At 33.6% G+C, this 20,764-nt stretch overlaps 2 protein-coding genes across 3 annotated transcripts in view; one reads left to right on the plus strand and one right to left on the minus strand.

Moving 5' to 3' along the window:
• Positions 1-20,764, minus strand: part of IMMP2L (inner mitochondrial membrane peptidase subunit 2) — a 405,869-nt gene that overhangs the window by 218,130 nt on the left and 166,975 nt on the right. The window lies entirely within an intron of this gene.
• The window catches only part of LRRN3 (leucine rich repeat neuronal 3), a 32,067-nt gene that overhangs the window by 7,421 nt on the left and 3,882 nt on the right, over positions 1-20,764 (plus strand). The window lies entirely within an intron of this gene.

The raw sequence follows: 20,764 nt of genomic DNA on the forward strand, positions 1-20,764 counted from the left end.
TTTTCAAATGTTATTCTCATTACTGCTCTGACAGCTTCTGAGGTTTACTAAAAATTCACAAAAAGGAACAAAAAAATCTCCATTTATCTTAGGTGAATGTGGATTAAGTATTTGTAATCTTTACTTTGTTTTAAATTTGGTTTATATATCAATTCTTCAAAAATCATCTTGTGCTGGTATGCCATTATGTCAATCCTAGCAACAAGTATAGAAAACAATAAAAATTAAGAATATATTATAAAAAGTTTAAAAAAACACAAAAGATCTATGCCTGACATAAATATGTCAGGAAAACTATAACCAACTATAATGGTTATGTTGAGATTGTAGACTACCCATTTACAACTACTATAGTTGTAGTAAATGGATTTAATGTTACTATAAGCACATTAAACGTTGTGGCATAAATCCACTATACTACTATTTAATCTCTCACATAGAGGTTAGCCAAACTTTCAGAAAGTCTGAAAAAATTCTGTTAAACCATCTACTCCGTCATTAATTACAATGGAGATATTTATTTTTTCAATAAAGAGTAATCAATGCTCGGGGCCGAGGAAAATGTTCAATTCCATAAAAATTAAATTTGCATTAGCATTGCTTTGAAATACATTTTTTTTGGCATGTCAAAGTACAATATTGAATCCACCATGATCTGTTTGCAATGGAATGGGCAAAGAACAAGATTTGCAAGAAGTAAGAAGCTCCAGTTTGATTTTTACCTTCCATGAGTTTGTCTGGCATAAGAGCAGACTTTGCTTTGAGTGGGAGGATGGACTAAACAGCTCCTGAGGTCCCTTCCACTTGACTCTGCCATGATGATGCTCTCAACAGAAAGCCTTGCTTCTGTGCCATCTCTGCCTTGGGTAACGATGCACAGCACCGCTGTCACCGGAGCCTGCTCAGATGTCTTGGTGTGACTGCATCACATGAGAGCAATTTAGATGTTACTAGAGGTGAAGGGCACTGTTCAATCTGTCTCTGAGCTAGTTGTATGGAGCTCAAAATTCTGAAAAGGCAGACAGTCTGCTGGACTGCTAAAGGAAATAAAACCCCATTTGGACATGAGGCAATATTTGCTTTGCTGTTACCTACAAGAGTAGGTAACAGCAAAGAGCAATTCAATGAAATCCCAGCAGAACACTAAAAATTCTTTAAATGTCCTACTAGCTTGTTTAAAAAATTTAAAATAACACACTATATTTATTCAGTTAACAGAAAGCAACTATTTTCTAGGAAGAGAGAAGAATGATTCCCTGAAACATTACCATCTTAATTTGTAATCTCTGTATTTCTGCTCAGCCAGGTGTTCAGTGTTTTCCACAGATCTGGGGCTGAATACACTACAGTGTTATACACAGCTTCAAAAATACAGCTTTAGCAATCATGAATTAAGAGTTAGCATAATAACCACTTGATATTAAGTACTAAACTTTGGCTTTAACTTCCTAGCGTGGTATTTTACCTCATGTAGTAAATTTTAAACTCTTTCACTCTTTACATGTTATAAACCTGTAATGAGCTTCATTAGAAATGGTTCTGCTGAGAAAACTTGTCAGTTTGAAGGTGTTATTTATGCTGAGTTTCCGTAGTTATCACCAATATCAAGATTACTTACTCCAATATCAAGATTATCAAGATACTCTACCAGAGTAATTTAAAACCACAAATTGTTCAATAAAATTTGCCTAAAATTTAGAGCACCCTTTTACATTAATAATGGACTTACACTGTCCATTATTAAATGGACACCATGTAAGTCTTAACTTTGAAAAAAGCAAAGTGGAAAGGACAACAAACTAGAACAACATAATTCTAATACCTGTAACCTTATGGAAGCCATGGAGTGTAAAGCAGGACAGAAATAAGCTGCAGCACTAAATTCCAGCCTTTGCTCTGATCTTATCAGTAGATAACATTAGACAGTCCTTTCTGTTCTTAGTTCTGCAAGCACATAAAATCATTGTCATGAGATTCACTTAGTACTAAGTTTAAAGGGAGGGTTGGAAGGCCTTTAAAGCATTTTTCTCATATTAGAATCATCCCATGCAGACAGACTGCATTTCTATTCTTTAGGATGGGTAAAATTTATAATTTGATAATATTTTTAAAGAAAAATGTTTCTGAAAAAAAGTAAATTATATTGCTGATATTTATCACTGGTATTGTAGGAACTCCCTAAGTAAATATTCTAGCACTGGAATACTCTGAACTCAAAAGTATGAAGAATAAAAAAGTTTTAGAAGAAGAATTTCGACAAAATAATAGGCTATATAATCTATGTTTACCTATGACCGTTACGTCTTCCAGGCAAAGTCTGCTTGTTGGCATTCACTAGGGTTAAGTATTTGAATGTAACTCAAATCAAAATGTTAATGATTCATTATAAAATAATTTCTTCTTGTAACAAGTATGCATTTCTCATTATGCAGTAATTTGCAGAATTTATTAACAAACATTTTCCAAAACAAGCACAGAAAGGTTTGCTTTAAAAGGAATTCCAGTTCAGTCCTAAATAGGACTCTTGTGAGAACAAGAAAATCTTGTCTTTCTAAATGCCTGCTGGCTTTTAACTCAGACTCTCATAGTCAAGATAGATGTTCAATGGAATTTGAATAATTTGAACAATTACAAGAAATTGTATTTAAGTGCAAAGGACAACTTTTAAAATTCAATTTAATATCTGTTTACATGCCCTGATAATCACACACACCAAACATGATCAGCACTTACAGCAACCACAGCTATATCTTATTGACAGTAAATCTAGCTACTTTGACAGGCCAAAAACCAGTTAAGCTTGGCAGTTGAAAGCTTAAATGCCTTTCATAGCCATGCAAAATACGAGTGTATGGAAGATTCAAAGTAAAAGATGAAGGAGATCTAATTCATTGTTATGTAAATAGTATAGAGGAAAACCATAAGGAAGAAATTGAGAATATGAGACTGTATATGATACTGCTTTCCACACTGCCAATTTACATGTGTTTTATTCTTGGACTTTTTCTGCAAAATGCAAAAAACTGGTTACCCTAGCAACTGCCACATGTTACTCAGTTTATTTCTGAGGTACAGAGCAGCCTATAAAAGAATAATATTGTGCACTTCTATTAGGATCACTCAGCACCACAGAGAATTCAGAACTTCATGTGCCAGCATGTCCATGTATTTTCTGAAAGTTTAAAGAAAGCATATTAAAGAAAGAGTATTGTATGATTTTGTAAACTCATTTTCTTTATGGTTTATGTGTGAATTAAAAACAAATATTAGGAGCTGTATGGAGAAAAATGTATACTCTGTCCAACCTGATAGTTGTTTTCTGCATTCTTTTTTAGTACAGTTCTAGTAGACATCTATAACAAATAAGCAAAGACTTCAAAAGTTCTTAAATGATTTTTAGGATATCATCTTCCAAAGTGTAATAGGGACCTGAGCAACCTGGTATAGTGGAAGGTGTCTCTGCCCATCGTGGGAGGGGTTGGAAATAAGATGATATTTAATGTCCCTTTAAACCCAAATAATTCTATGATTCTGTAATAATTCTATGGCAATCATTATGAAGATCTCAAATTCTCATAATCTGTTAAAGGTTAAGATTTAGTTCAAAGTAAGAATTAAAGGATTTTGCAGTTGCTCATTAAATGCAAATCTCCCCAAAATGCAGAACTCTTTGTTACATGTCTAGGCCCTATATAATTTATGAGGAGATGTCTTGCAATGTAATACAAAATAACCAGAATAATAAAAAGGGAGTCAACTGAAGTTAGCCCTTAATGAACATATCTTAAGGAAAACTCTGTCACTCACTTTTGAAGCCTGGAAAGGAATCTCTCTGTCCATGGGAGATCCACAGCCCCCAGTCCTAGAGACAGGCCTTTATCCAAGAAGTCTGCTCAGGAACCAAGCCACAACTCATAATTTATAGTTTACAGGTCAATGTTAAGCATTTTTTCCCACATTCCAAGGATTTTTTTTCTGGTTTCCACACAAAAATATTTTTTACTAGAATAGAGGAAAACACTTGGTTACATCCTCACTTCTCATTCCAAATACACAACTTTGCCCATAAAGATAGTAAAAATATTTCTAAATTTGTACTTGAAACAGAATAATCAAAAATTAAAAAGTCTTTGGATTTACATAAGCATTTGTATGTTTGAATATTCTTCCTGCTAGCTATTTTCACAAGCTCTAACCAGTAAATGTTGCTCCGCCTGTTTTACTTATCTCTGCTGACTTCTATATCATCGCATACCTGAAAAGAAGGCAAAAGCTAAGGAACATCTTAGCAGAAGAAAATAAGCCCAGATACATTTTTCCTATGGTTATCAGGGCTGAGGATTTTGGCATGTAGCTAAAACTACAAATTATAGCCTTAGATTGACAAGGGAAACGAGCACAAGCATAACTCCTGAACAGGTTAGAAGTTTTGAACAGATCTGGCAGCATTATCTTGGATTGGAAGGGTAAACTAATAGAGGCTAATTCTGTATTTAGGCTTTGGGAAGCATTCAAACTAAAAGTGCCTCAGACATTACTGCTATGAGCATATGCTTCCCTTTGGATTCTTGTGATGTTTGGTTTAATCAAACTACAGAAACACAATAGCAGGCAACATATAAACAGAGCTTTTTTGCATTCCCTTGGGACATACTATAGAGTAATCAATTGTAAATTAATTGGAGAAAATTTGTTTTGCATAGCATAGAGAGGCAAAACATTAATTTGGAATCATTTGCTTAATGGCAATTCTAATATGCTATGCATGTATTCAACCTTGTTTTTTATAGTGAGATGCAAAACAATTATCAAGGATGTAAATACCAATAAACTGTAATCTATACCTCTATTACAAGTAAAAGTAGAGTCAAATACTACATAAAATTTAATTTCTACCAAGAAATATTCAGATTAGTTATTTGAGTGCATCAAGTCTTCCATCAACTTATGAGAATTTACAAACACTTCATTACATTTAGGTACACTGGGTAGAGAATTGCAAAGCCACTCAACATCACAGAGGTTTCATGTTGTACAATCTATCTGCATGTAAGCATTTGAGTCACTGCTAGCTCTCCATCTGTTACTTTAGGTCTTATATAAACAATACTGGCTCTAAGGACACTTTCAAGAGAAACCAATACTAAGCTATTATTGGTATAAGTCTAAAAATAATTCTCTTTATTTTTAAACAAAATTCTGCATTTGGTTTGTCTTATATTGGTCTAGGTAGATAAACAGATAAAATAAGTATATTAAATATACCTGATAAAGGGACAGAAAGAAATTTTTTTAAAGTCGCTCTACGGTTAAAGTCCCAAAGCACACCTTCATGTGAAAGCACAAGCACAGAAACTAATAAAAGAAAAATATGTTAAAAAAATAGTATTTTGCAGTTTATTTGCCTTAATAATTAAGTCACCTTAATTTGAGACTCAGTGAATGTGAGATCCAATAACTGCCATTCTTGCTCTGATTAAATGTCAGGGCCACAGGCTTGTTGTTTCAAGACGAGAGAGCAACAATTTTGTGTCTATAATGAATCCTCCTGATGATTTGTCTATGCAATACTTTTCTTATCAATGAAACATCGCAGAGTAGGTTCTGTATTATGATATGCTTTGGTTTACAGAAATTCATTTTTATTTTTAACACTAGAAACAAACTGATGCAAATTTGACCTGGTTGTTGACTAGATCTCTGACAGAAGGCAGAGAGGAAAGAGCAGTCAGAAATCTTATGGTATATATAGCTGTGATGATTGTGATGATTTTTGCTTTCCATACCATTAATGAGATTTGAGACCTCCTTTTTGAAGTTCCTGTCCTCAAATCCACCATTTCCACAGCCAGAGGCATTGTAGGTCAATGTGGTTATCTCAGAAAGATAAGGTTTTTGTGACTGTACAAGCCTAAGCCCCAGAGGCACTCTATGTCCATGTGGTTATCTTAGAAAATGAAGCTCATCACCACACAATTCTACAATCTCTGCCTAACCAGACACAATTGAGCCCTCAGGAATTAATGGAGTTTCCTAAGTGGCATAAAAAGCATCCTGTAGCAGAAAGAAAACACTGCACTGGATAATTCTGTTCAAATTCTTTGCACCTAAGAAGACAGTAAATAGTTTGCAAGTAGTTCTAGAAGTATTCCTGGTATATTTAGAATTTATGTCTATTACATAGAAATAAAAAGTCTAAAAAATTGCTAAGCATTTTTGCAAAAGTTACATTGCATTCAGAATCCAGACATTCTGAATCATATTTGCTTTTTTTTTCTGCTTTTCAAATTTGTTTGCAGGAATAAATCTGTGTTCACACAAAAAGCTGTGCAAAATGAATTCTGAGTCTATTACTTGAAATTGTTCAGCTGTAAAGCATATTCTGGCTTGGATTCAACAAAGTTCATAAGCAACAGTTTATGAAAAGTGAGTCATTTGCTTTTAAAGTACCTCTAACATAAATTATTACACAGAGGTAACAGCAAACTCAGCATATCAAATAAAAAATATGAATTATTGTGTATTTTTCAGACTGGTTACATGGAAAAAAGAAAAAGTGTTAAAAAAACATACAGTTAACTACTGTAACCAAGAAGTGGTAAATGGAATCTAGTACACATGACAGCACTCTGCAGAAAGTAGGAAACATCAATAACCCAAAGAGACATGGAGCTTGGCTTAGAATTTGAGACTGTTCAGATTATGCGTGGTAAACACTGAGCTCTCGTAACAGGTGATGGCATTGTGAATGCTGGTTTCATTCATCTCTTTTAGGCCTAAAGGACTGAGAAGTCTAATTCTTACCACATGGGTCCCCAAACAGCCATTAGGAAGAGAGCCTTAGTCTGAGTGGAAAAAAAGCCCTCAAAGGACAAAGCAATGAATGTTTAAATTTTTTCCTTTTATGAGAAGTGCTGGAAATCACCGCATGGAGCAGAATTAGAATTAACATCAATTTGGTTTAACTTCCAACTCCGTTAACTTCCAAGGATGGTGACTAAGAGAATGGAAAGTATGAAAAAAAAACCCAACCCTTCTCATTGCCCTCATCTTACTCTCCCATCTGCCTCTAGCAGACAAAACCTGTTGGTACCTAATCCTTTCAGCATAAATCAACAATTAAATGTAATATTTTACAAACATAAGGTGCAACTGAGATGATCAAATTAAAAAAATATCTATTAAAGAAAATCATAGTCATTCTGAATACTTAGACAATTTTTTTTAGCCAAATATATTTCTTTTAAACTCTGAACCTGGCTGGCAGGAAGACTATGAATATAAAGAATGGTACATAACAGCATCCCCCAAATCAGGATGTGAAAGGCATGGAACTACTTTAAGTTGATTTCCAGTCAATAAGTATTACAAATATTTTGCAGGCACAAAATTAAATGAGACCACAATTAACCTCAGCTGGATTCTGACACATGCCCATACTGCTGAATGCTCTGTCTGTATCCTCCTTTCCTGCAGCCAGACATTGAAATTTTATTTTTAACTCTACTGACAATGCTTACTTTATGAAGAAATAGATGCAGTTTTGCAGCAAATGTCAGTTCCCCCATGAATATTGTCACATCAGACAGAAATCACTGAAATCTGATGCTAATAATTTTGAATATTTAAATTAAAAAAGATACATAATAAAGGCTATTGGAACTGTTGCATTAGGTGTATGTTGCCTGATAGACCCAAAGAATTGCCTGTATCTGTCCGGTATGGTTTTGTAACCCCAGGAAGTTCTATCTCTGACATGCAGAATGGAAGCCTAACACTTGTAAACATTAAAATATCAAACTAGCACGGGTAGCCTCTGGAAGTAAGGATTTTTCTTCCAGTGAAACAAATTCTGTTTCATGCTGCTTAGCTATTATTATTTTTAAAAGAGAAAGCAATTAAAACCATGGTGAAAAATTCACCGAGAGCGACTTTCATAACAAAAGTATTACAGACTCAATAGCAGTAAGATAGGAATGAGCCTGTTCCAAAACAATCTGCCTAAACTAATTACCAAACTAATGAAGGCTAATCATTTCAAACCTTAATAACAGCTTGAAAAATATGCTATTTCACAATTAAGCAAATGAACCAGAAAGATTTTTTTTCACTGGAATGTGCTGATTTATCTTTCCATTGGATTTCAAGGATCACATTTGCGTATAATCTACTACTTTATAGAGTAAAACAAAATAAATCAAAACAAGCCTTCCCATTCATCAAAAATAGTTTACTGTAAGTTTCTTTTACATTCTATTACAAATTCAGTGGAGAGAAATGCTGCCTCCTTCCCCTTAACAGTTCTAGAAATTGAGTTTATATATGGGAAGTATTTGGGGACATTAATAGCAGCATTTCTGCTTTAACAGAATAGAATTCTTACTTCTCTGACATAGGGGAAGTCTAATAGCAATTCCTGAAAGAATTAAAACCCTGAAAATAACTTGGAAAACCAGAAAGACCAGAAAGAAAAGAAAGCTTATCAAGGCATCTTCATTTTACCATTTCCTTAGTTGTTAGTTTGGTAGCTACGCAGCATTAAAATGAGATCATTCAGCCTAAGAAAAAAACAACTATGAATGCTTATCAATTAAGCATAGCTAATAATTAGCCTTTAATTCACAAACATTGAGCATTAGCTATAACCAGAACGTCCTTGGTACCATCTTATTAGGTTATTGTCCTGGACAGTCATGATAAGGAAAAGGATATCTAATCCTGGAGAAACATTCAGATGTTTTGCTAACTGTCAACAGAACAAAAATTTACTTCAAAGCATGAGTTCCCTTGATAAAAAAGGGTTTGGTAATAGATCAAGCTACTAAGAACATAACCTGCTAAAAATTTTTGGACTGGTGCAGATCACTACACAACAATGTTCAAAGGCATATCAAGCCTTGCCTTACCTTTGTGAACATGTAATTGTAATTTTCCATTTTTATTTCTTTCGAGCTAATTATAGTGGTTTGTTACTGAGTATCTATGTCTCCACCTGCAGTGGAAATGCCATCTTTCATTAAAACATTAGGCTAGTGAATATCAGTTTTCTGCGTCCAGATGATATAAATTTCAAGGATATTAAAAAGGATTGAGACAGCCTGACTTTGGAGAGAACATATCTCAATAAATCTTAAGTATTTTTGTTCCAATAAAAAAATATTTTAAATGTTTTTAAAATTGAGGCTTGAAAAATAAGTACTTGTAGAAAAAAGGCAACTAAGTAGCAAAATTCTTTATATCTTATCAATTTACATTCAATTCTAATTTTTAACAGCAATCTGGGAATTATAATGAAACTAAAACCCGATTTTCAAGCCAAAAACATTTTTATGGCCTTCAGGGTATTTTCCTTACTGCTTGAAATGCAAGTCCTAAAAGCCTGCTCCTGAAGGACTGCCAAACAAAGCTATTCCACCTCATAACTGCTCGACTTTCTACTCATTACTTCTATAAGTTTCAAATGCTATTTCATCTTCCCTGGATGTTGCTCACATAATTGCTCATGAATATCAAGAGACAGAAAAAAACATGCTTCACCTTCAAGGGAATGTTTTCAGGACTTTTCAAGTTCTCAGCCATTCATATGTGATACTTTGCCTATTCATTTAATCCCAGGATAATCTCAACCTTTAACCAGCTGCAGATTACTGGATTACCAGAGATTCAGAACTGAAATTTCAGAAATACATCAGAATTATTCTCCACAACCAGTAATGGAAAGTGAACCTGATTGGTCAAGGTTTGAAAATATAGGAATTAGAAAAGCCAGTGTTCTGCATTCCATTTTCCAAATCTGGATTTACTTTCAAAATTTGCATTTCCCACATGCAACAGGATAGGATGATAAGGACAGTTTAAAGCATACTTAAACAAACCTAAGGACTGCTATGGATTTTGATCTTCAAATCCTTTCCATGTTTTATTTTCTTTGTACTAGGAATGTTAAAGCAACTTGAGGTGACATTTCCTAGCTCATTAACAGAGGACACAAAGTCATTTTCAAGGAGACAGACAGGTGGTTTATATATCATTATAATATCAAACAAGGAGACAACTATTGCCTGAAGGAAGGATAATTATACTACAAGAGAACTAAACTATATATTTAGTTCACATGTATAAGCACTGGCAGAACAAAGTCACACACCAAAGCTGGATTATCCTCATTTACCTGTTTATATTATGATTAACTATATTAATCCTCAATTCTTTTTAATTGGTATTGGTTTGTGTGCTGCATCAGCTAACTCCATCAAGTGAATTATTTTCAAAGTATGTGCACTACCTGTTATGCACTGCTGCAACACAGAAGACCCATTAATATTTTTAGAGAAACACCTCCACATCTTAATCTTTTTTGTCCAGACAGTCAGTCAAACACTATAGGGATGCAGTCTGCCTGGTTTTACCATACTAGCTAAGGAAAGACAAGTTAAGTCAATACGCCCTTCCAAATATCTGTATCCACTGCTTTAAACTCTTCCATGGTATATGTGTATTTTTCTTCTCAACTATAGCAGCATATATAGTTTTAAATACTGCATATTGCATGTAGGATTCAAAAACGATACCTAAGTCATCACCTTCAGCATGCATCTAGAGAGAGATTTCCTATGTATTTTCTATGCCTCCAAACAATTTACCTAGGACACTAAGTACTCTTTCATTATGTTTGCCCACACTGTTTTCTCTATATATACTTTTAATTATTTTCCATACGTGACAGTATGTACTTTCAATTAGTTCCAGTTAGTTTCCATACATACTCCTAGTTAACTGGGGAGAACTATTTATTAATTCAACAAAGACCACCAGCAATTAATCTTCATAAGGCCCCTCATAGTTGACGTACTTTTCTAGAATTATAATGCACACACAGGAAGAAAAACTACTCCATGTTTATTCAATAAATATAACTACTCGTCATCTAGCTGTAAATGATTTGTCACTGTACTAAATATTTGTACAAAGAACTAACAGCTCTTTCTCCTCTGTGGTCAGCAAATCTAAAACTGTTTTACAGAGGAAGCACCTTCATCCTCTTTCAGAATATTTATTATCATTTTCCTCATACCAACTGATTCTGCCCTAATTTCAATTTGTTGTATTGACCTCAGTGATCAGCCATATACAGCATTTCATGAGGGTTCTTACCTGTAGCCAATAAGCTAACATGATTTTTGGCATCTGCTGGGGTCATAATTTTTGTTTCGCAGGCATTCTGGCGCCAGTGGTCCCTCTATGAGTAATCAAGCATACTATGTCTTTCTCCTTACTTCTGATAATCACTCGGATGACTTCCACCTTTGAATCAGAAATTACAACTAGACTCCAAAAGCATAACCTGTCATTTTACATCGTTGAAATATCACACTATTGTAAGATCCATCTTTACTTATTCAAGTTGTTTTACAGCTGAAAAAGACAACCATGCCATTATCTGAAAGCACAAAAGCTGATGTCAGGCTTAAAAAAATGCCTTAGAATAACGATGTGGGTTGACTTGGCATAACATCATTACAAAATTATGCCTTCTTTGGAATCCAATCCAATCTTTAAGAGGATAGTTTGAAATGGTTTATCTGTCCCACTTTAATATGCATGGTAAAGAAAGCTGTTCAATAATCCCCACTAATAGCATCTTTTCAGTACCTTAATTCAAACTTGCCTTTTCTTGAGCCTGAAGAGCAATTTTCCATAGCAAGAGGCATTTTATTGCACAAATATATCTATGCATCTCCATCGTTCTGATCATAAGGTGTGAGGTAGTGTTCCTACATGCCTCTATATAAGCACTCTCTATACAGCAGATATGTCTATCCAAAGTCTTGGAATCATAAGCAGGAATCACAAAAAAATGCAAGAGAAAGGATGCATGGAAAATCTAATGCAAACTTTTGATTACAGTGATTGCAATCTGGTTGATTGGTATGAATTCTTGAACAATAAACACTGGTCAAAATTCTTTGGAAGATCAGAGTGTCAGATTTTCTGTTGATGTCAAATTTGGCATCCAAAATTCAGAAAGGGAATGCAAAGATAATAGATTCTGGAAAGCTAAGAAAGAAATACAAAATCAAGATGTGGCTAGATAATGTAAGTTTCATAGCTGAAGTAATCCTGTTCAATGCTAATGAGCCAAATCATCTAACATTAAGGAATTGAGTCAATCTTTCACTTCAGACAAAATTTAAAAGAATATTTTAAAATAACAGCAAAACACCAGAAGAGTTATACATTGGGAAATAATGGAGTGAGATCAATGGGTTTAAATAAACTTCCAATTCTGAAAGGAAACAAAAACACTTGAAAGAGGATTCAGTTAATGTTCCAGGAACTATAAGATTATTTTGCTGTAGTGACATACACTAGGAAGGAGAAGGAATATTATTCTTAACTGTAAGTATTGCTGTTTATCTCTTTCTTCTGGTCTTATTTTAAAAAGAAAATCTTGAGAATATTATATCATCATTTTTATGTATGTATTTCTGGGAAAATAAAAAGTGAACCCTGGTAAACACATAGTGTGGATTAGAGCAAACAAATAGGTTATAAAAGCCAAAAAAACCCATAATTTGAGGTCTAAATATAACATTAGTTTTGAGAATCACATGAAAAAAAACATAACATGTAATATTATTAATTACATGCTCAGTTGAGCAAAAACTGTAATTAAAGCTAAATAAAAATCCTAATACTTTCTGCAATCAAAACAGTACATGACAGTATCTCTGTGAGTTATGAGTATGCCTAGATTACTCCAACTGTTATAAAACACAGCAGAAAAGAGAACTTTTATTTCCTGATCTTTACAATAATATTCTGGTTTATACATGGTCAGTTCTTGCATCCTGAAGTATTATTTCTTAGTTATCCATTTCTATACACTGTCTCAAGCAAAAAAAAATACAAAAACCAAAAAATTACAAAAAATATTAAAAAATTACAAAAGCACTACAAAAATTACCAAAAAAATTCAAAAAATATTATTTCTTATTGAAAATATATTGTGAACCTGTTTCCCCAGGTGGCTCTGAATGAAAGTAATCACCCAATGTAGTCACAATTATAAAAAAGCAAGTCAGCCTAATTTGGAAGGAATATTCATAATAGATATCTCATCCACTACTGGCTGCTAAAAAAATAAACCATTTTTTGGTTTTTAATTTTTGTTTACTATAATTATAAGCAATAAATGCTTTTCTGTCATGTATCTCAAAGCAAAATTCATGTAATATGTTCTAAATATACATCAATTACTGGATGTGATTGTAGCAGAATGTTGCTGATATAGGTGCATTCATTAAACCCATTTAAATTTTTGGATTATTACAGTTGATATTCAATACAATGCACAGTGGACATTTTTTAATATTATTATTATAAGATGATTTACCTTGACGTGACTATGTCCCAGACAAACCATAAATTTACCAATAAAATAAAAGGTAAATTCACTAAATATTCAGAGGCTGCCATTAAAGACTGACAATTTAAAGTAATTTAGGTCTTCCAAGCCTAAATTTCTGTTATTGACAAATTATAGAATAGAAATTATAACTCCTAAAGTTACCATGTTTATAATTATGCTAATTTATTACAGTGAACTTTTTCCCCATGATAGAAAAAGGAAAAAAAAGGAAAAAAAGAAAAAAAAAAAGACAAATCAATTCCCAAGGAAAATAGCATGTGCTAAGTATAGCCACTACCTGCTTCTGACTTTATTCTGCCTTTATTACAGATATCTGAACACACCTATTTCTATGGTTTAGGCATTTTTAATATTTACATTTTGAGAGACCCAGAAGAAAAACATATGCAGATTTTGCCAGTAGCTTTGCTGGATTTTGGCTAGGCTTTTTTACTAGTCAAATGTACTACAGACTTGCAGAATCTGTATGGTAGCTTTCTAGAAAATCAAGCCAAAACTGGTCTGAAATCTTTAGTTCTGGCCATCTGCTAGAAGCATCTGGTAGCTGGGTACATGCACCCACATCCAGAACGTGACTGCTCTCTTGCCAAGTATGTGCCTAGGTAACTGCCAATATGTGCTTCTCCACTGCTAACATGACAACTGTCAAAAGGAAGCTGAACATGTACGAATAAATCTAAATTAAACTAACATATTACTTTCCTAAGTTACAGCCATCATTTTTGTACATAATTGCTCAATAATGGCAATGATAAATAAGTCACACAGTGAAATCTGTCGAAGGCTAAGATCTACAACAAGGATACCAAGGATCTAAGTATTTTGAAGAGTTATGGTAACATTTTAGTCTGTTTTCTCTGACAACTAGAAAATATATATGTAATACTCGCAATGTGATACATCTCTATATAAAAACATCAGAATTATACATGCAATATCTGATTGAGGAAGAAGAAATAAAATTAAAATCAGTTCAGGTTCTTTTTAGTTGTTTTTTCTTGATCCAAGTAAATAAAATTATGCATAGTTTAATGGACAAGCATTGAATATATTGCAAGAGGATTTGTAAAGCCATATTACAAATTGGAACATTTGTAAAGCCATATTAAAAATCTCATGTAAATGTAGATGACCATAATGTTTTTCTGACCCTACCTGTATTTGTAGATTAAAGTCACCTCAAATCGCAAATGACAAGTTAAAATACAAATGGTAAAAAATGTGTGGCTCTCATTGAAATTCATTCTCATCATATAAATATAATTTTCTAAAACCTCCACTCACCAAAAAAAAAATTATTTTGTGCACTTTAAATTAAGAGAAGTAAAAAAATAGGTGTTAACTGTAATTACTGAAATGATTAATTCCTTTGTGAGATCAAAGTAACTTTTCATCACCTTTTGCTGTGACATTTGTGGAAACAAGAGACGTATTCAATGGCTAGGTAGTGTATGATTAAAAGTTAAAAGCACATGAGAGACAGAACAATAGAAGGAAAATCTAAAATTAAAGACTAGAAAAGTAATGCAGGATCGTGATAGTAAACTAGTAGACTACTGCTAAAGGAGAAGAATAAACCCAAGGATATTCAGAAATTGCCACACTGACTTTTTTCTCTTATCCATCTGTATTATCAGTTGTTCCTTATCTTGCATTTCATTTTTAAGCTCCATGGAGTAAAGATCAGGGTTTTGTTTAGCAGCAAGTGAACACACAAGGTGATGGTCCTGATCCACTGCTTTAGCTCCAATGTAAAATGATGGTGCTGACACCATATTAACAATGGTAACAAAAATACAATTTCTATTAAGCTTTTTGAATTGGATTGACAAACATCTTACTGTACACACAGGTACTCCCAAAGTTGACTGCCATCCCATGGTCAGTGATGGTAATCCCATTTAAAACAGGCTAGTAAACATACTAATATTTTTCTATCCTCCATTTTTTAAAAAATATTTTAGTGAATTTTCATTTATATCCATTGAAAAGTTATTCTAGAATGGCATATACAATAAATTTATATATATACACCTATTCCTTTGGATTTCATTTAACCTTCTGCTTTCATCACATCTACTTTGAATACTGTGTTTTCTAAGCTGTAAGATTCAATATATTGCAATATTTTTCAAAATACCGGAATGTAATTTTTGATTGATACAGGAATGAGAACTATAGTAAGATCTGAATGAATTGTGTGTGGTGATAATTCCTCTTATATCTGCTAAACTCCACTAAGAGACTATAAACAAGAACAATGAATAGGAAGCCAGACTCAGTTAGTGAGAGACAAAGGTTAAAGCTCATGTAAATGTAGCTGTTCATAATGTTTTTCTGACCCTATCAGTATTTGCAATTAAAGTCACCTCAAATTATGATATAAAAAAAAAAAAAATCATTATTTACAAAACCTTGTCATTCTTGTAACGGTCTAAGGTATGAGAAGATGTCCTGTTTCACAGGCATACTAAACATTCCAAGACTGTGGCTTTCCCTCAAGCAAATTTATTCCACTTAAGGAGAAAAATTAAAAGGAGTTGTAACAAGTTCACAAAATAAATATAAACAGATACGCTGAAATAGTTATTCAGACAGTTCAATTGCTTCTAGGGTTGAATACCAGCTTTACCATTTCTTTTACATCTTGCATGTAATGCTCTTCAGGGCCAGTCTGAAGTTCTAAAAATCAAACATTAGAAAAAAAGTAAAGAGGGTTTCTAAAATTAGTCAAGGTCCCTACCCAAATTTTTCACAAATGTCCAGATATTTCAGGTACTCACTTTTGAGATTTTCAACTTAAGACATTTGACACTCTCAAGAACACCTCAGAAACACAAAATTTCTAGAAAATCCTCATTTGTCTTTCAATGTGAGGCTATATCTTAGCTACACGTAGGAATATAAAATATTAAGAGCATATTACAGTGAGCATATTCTCTTTTGTAAAGAGAAACAGAATGAAACACCAGAGAGTGCTCCAGAGAGTGGAATGAAAGCAAGTCTGCACAGGCTAACAGAAATGTTTTCCATTTTTACACTGCCTATATAATTTTCAGGAATCCTCTCAGATCAGCTAGTATAGCTTACTTCCATAAATATCATTTCAACACCAATTCTGTTATGAAAATCTATTATACCTACAATACTAACTTTTTGTGCCTTAATGAAATATGTCAAATATATAAGATGTTGCATCTTTTTATTAATTGTAGTGCAATAAGAAAATCCCCAAGGAAGCATTTTTTGTTTGTTTTGGCCATGAAACAAAGAAAAAAAGCTTTATAAAATCATCAGAAAGATATTAAATGTTCGAACTTCAGTCTATATATATTCATAACCAACATTTAGAAAACCCAAAAAAACTCTGTGTGCCATAACTAAAACCAAGTAAGTTATGGTATGTCTCACACCCAATTTTTGGTTAGTGACATTTCCAGATTTCTGTCCATAGAACTGCTCAAAGTGGTTATAATGACAAGAACTGAGAAGTGCTCTCTGAGTTGATGTGTTTGAAAGGTAGCTTTGTATGAACAGCTGTGTTTTCAAAATGCTTGCCACCCCTAAATTGGTCCTTGTGAAGTGCACTGTTTGCCTTATTGCCAGCAGGGCACATTGCACTGTAACTGCTGCATTTTTAGGTTTTATCACTGTCTCTCTAACTGCTGAAGTGGAAAAGAATGATTGCCAAAATCTGACGTGTTTCTTTTCCTTTCTGCTCACTCTGACTCTGTTCTTAGCTGTCTGTTGCTCCAGTGATGACAAATGTAGCTCAGTTTATTCATTTTCACTGAATGTCTTTTCCAGCTCAAATAACGGTGATACCCTCTTGTAAATCAAGTCTCCAGCTGTCAATAGCGGTAAATCAGAGAAACCTAATTAAGACATAATCATTGTTTCCACAAGAAATAATTAGACTGCAAAAAGTCACACACACCAAAGTACATTTTTCTAAAAGCAAGAGATAATACCTTAAAAGGAAGAGACACACCATGTTTAGTAAGACACCAAGTAGGGACGGCAACAGGGATGAACATCCAGAAAAAAACAGATAATCTGTTCACATAGATTGAAGCAGTTTTAGTACATAAGTTCTAGTGCACAAAACAATAACAAAAATCCTGAAGCACTAATGAGGAATACTAATTTGTTAGATATAAAATATTTAGCCTTTTTATTTGCAGACATTAGGAAGCAAACCGTACTATTTCATCTGGATGAGGAAATACAAGTACAATCAGAGTACCCACAAAGATTTATAAGTGCAGCTGGGTAAAGAATTACATCAAAGACTCCAAAACTATGATGCACAGTTCTTCTTGCTGCTTGTGTGGAAACATCCATCCTGCACCTCAGCTTACTGGTGGTAATCTGCTGTGGAGCCTTACCTGTACAAGCTTCTCTACTCTGAGAAAGTCCTAAGAATAGTACAAGTTTTAAGAATTGCTTAGAACATCACATCAATAATCTTTAGAGGTCACCAAAATCCACTAACTAAGAGTTAATGCTGACATACTTGCATTATTTGAAAAAACTTCTTTTTTAAAACGAGAAAGAAAATTAATTCTTGGCACAGAAACTTTTATGTGTAAACCTCAGTTAGTTTAAACACTACTCAAACAAACAGAAAAATAACTTTCAGCTTCTCTGTGCCCTTCTTATAAAACTGGACATTCAAATTACTGAACTTTCACATAAAACTCTAGATGGTACAAAGCACTCAACTTTAAAGCACCAGAACACATTAAAAAAAACTCTGAAAATCACTGCTAATTAGAGCACTTACATTCAATTTTATTCAGTATTTACTATTACTAGTACATTAATGAAGAAAAGGAATCAATGCGTTCCAGAAGTTGAAAGTAACATGAAGTGCTTTTTTTTCCAATACAAACACTTATCTCTGTGACACCAGATTCTTCAAGGAAACTGAACTTCAGATACAGTTTATGCTGCTGAGTACAATTTATATGAGGTTATTTTGTTACAGTGAATGACAGCTCACTTTTCACTTCAAAATGAAAAGGCATCTTGAGGTTGGAAATTAGTTACGTACATACAGACACACATAATCACTGCAACCAGTTAAGCAGTTATGCTTAACTTGATTCTGGGCTTTGATCACTGGGAATCACTGTAAGTTTTCCAGTGGGACTGGAAAACTTACACCAGCAATCCATTTTTTCTTCTATTGTTAGTCAAGATGCATATTGGAGTTACATTATAATATTGCTATAAACAAAAGACCAAAAAAAAAATTTTGCCACTCCAAGCATTATATACAATTTTTGCTGTTGTAATGTATCACTTTTTTATGTACTCTGTCATGTGAAGAGTACTACTGTCATAGGATTTAGTTTCAGGTTGTCCTGACAGAAGCAGGTGATCCTTATGGGTCCCTTCCAACTTGACACATCCTATTCTATGATTGTATGATGTCATAAACCACCATGGATGCCCATTCTAATAGAAACATTATTTTATACCACACCTTGAATGACAGTTAAAAACAAATAATTTTTTATATAAAAAATACACAGATATGCCACTATTTAAACAAAAAAATCTTTTTCCATTGAAACAGTGTAATTTGGAATGATGGCTGCAGGCTGGAAGTGTCAAAATTATTCTACAATCTGTTATTCAAGCCACTCAGCCTAAGTGAATATTTTACACAAGACAGAAGCACTTTAACCAAAGAAATAAGAAAGATTTATGCTAGAACACCATATGAGCTTGAGCTGGTGACTTATTACCTAAAGCATTCACCAGAAAGAGGAAGGACATCAGATTAAATCATAACGAAGCAGAATTTCAACCTGGATCTCAGCTCTTCTTTTTTCTGCTGCCTTTTGCAGAAACCCTATCTGATATATACGACATGGAAATATCCACTGGTGTCCTTACTTTTGGTTTGAGAATCCCACAGAAACTAGAACATAAAATCAGGTGTATAAATGCAAATACAGGAGCATGTTGGCTCAAAAGTATACAAAAATATAGTTTATGTACTTTAAATGGTACAGCATCTCCGGTGTCTGGGACACCCATGAAAACTCCATGTTGATCCATATTTTATGTTTCATGGTGACCAATACAAATTTCCAGGGAGGGACAGAAAATCAGGTCAGCTGTATTGCTATGCTTCCCCAGAATGCTTTCACAAGTATCTCTACTGAGCAGAAGTCTCTGAGCATCACATTGGGATCAAAAGGCTGAGATAAGACATCTGCAGTAGTAGTCTTTTGAATCTCAATTTACAATTCAGGTAAGATTTTCAATGATCTTTCAATCATTTGAAACATACATTTTGTATTTTTCATGCTAGAAATACATTTTTAATATCTAATCCAATTGAAAATAAAATAATCAGCACAAAATGTGCTTCGAGAGTATTTAGGAAGAACATGACCAAAAAATTCTCCGCCACGTGGCCATCCCCTTACACAGGAAATTACATCTATGCATTTGGCATACAAGGATTTCTACTAAGATTTTATTAAACTTAGGTGCATCACCTTGCTTCCTGGTGGCAAAATTAAGAGCAAGTTGCAGGCATTAACTTTTCAACACAAACCTTTATTTTTCTGCAAGCCTCAAGCTCACCTCATTTCCCAGAACAAAGGAACAGATTATATTTTTACTATTTCAGTAAGTATGTCTTAGTATTTTGGTATAAACTGGGCCATGTGCATAAAAACATACTCTTGATCCTCTAAACAGCAGAATGTTTTCTGTATGTTTATCTCACACATTGTCTGTTCACTCTATTAATAAACTTACATGTTGAAATAAAATATGAAATGTCCTTAAATGCACATAACACAAAGAACCACCTCAAAGATTTGCCAAATGTACTTCAAGTTGCCCCAATGCTCATATTACTTTACACAGTCCAACACCTTTCCCCTACACTGTTATGGAATGCATGGGTGGTCACTATGCCAAATCCTCCTGGGCTTGGAAAGGACACATAAATCCAAATGCTTGACACTTAACTTTTGCAATTCTGTCTATCTATACCAGCAACCCCTTCAGAGTTATTTATCAATGTCAATTAAGCATTGATCTTAAGGTTTGTAAACAATGTCAATGTGAATTTTAGCACTAAAGGCAGGGGGAGAAAGGGCATAAATGTGTATTGCACAACAGTCTTCAGAAACAAAGTCTGGGTAAAGTGTAAAGTCTATATTCTGAAATAAATTAAGCAGTGAATGTGTACTACTTTATATAAGAAAACACAGAAGCTTTTGTATTACATGCATTGGAACAAAACGTACACTCAAAGTTAAATTTGTTTTACTTCACAAAAAGAAAGTACATAGCAAAAAT

Source organism: Agelaius phoeniceus, chromosome 5, assembly GCF_051311805.1.
Source record: "Agelaius phoeniceus isolate bAgePho1 chromosome 5, bAgePho1.hap1, whole genome shotgun sequence".
Lineage (NCBI taxonomy): Eukaryota > Metazoa > Chordata > Aves > Passeriformes > Icteridae > Agelaius > Agelaius phoeniceus.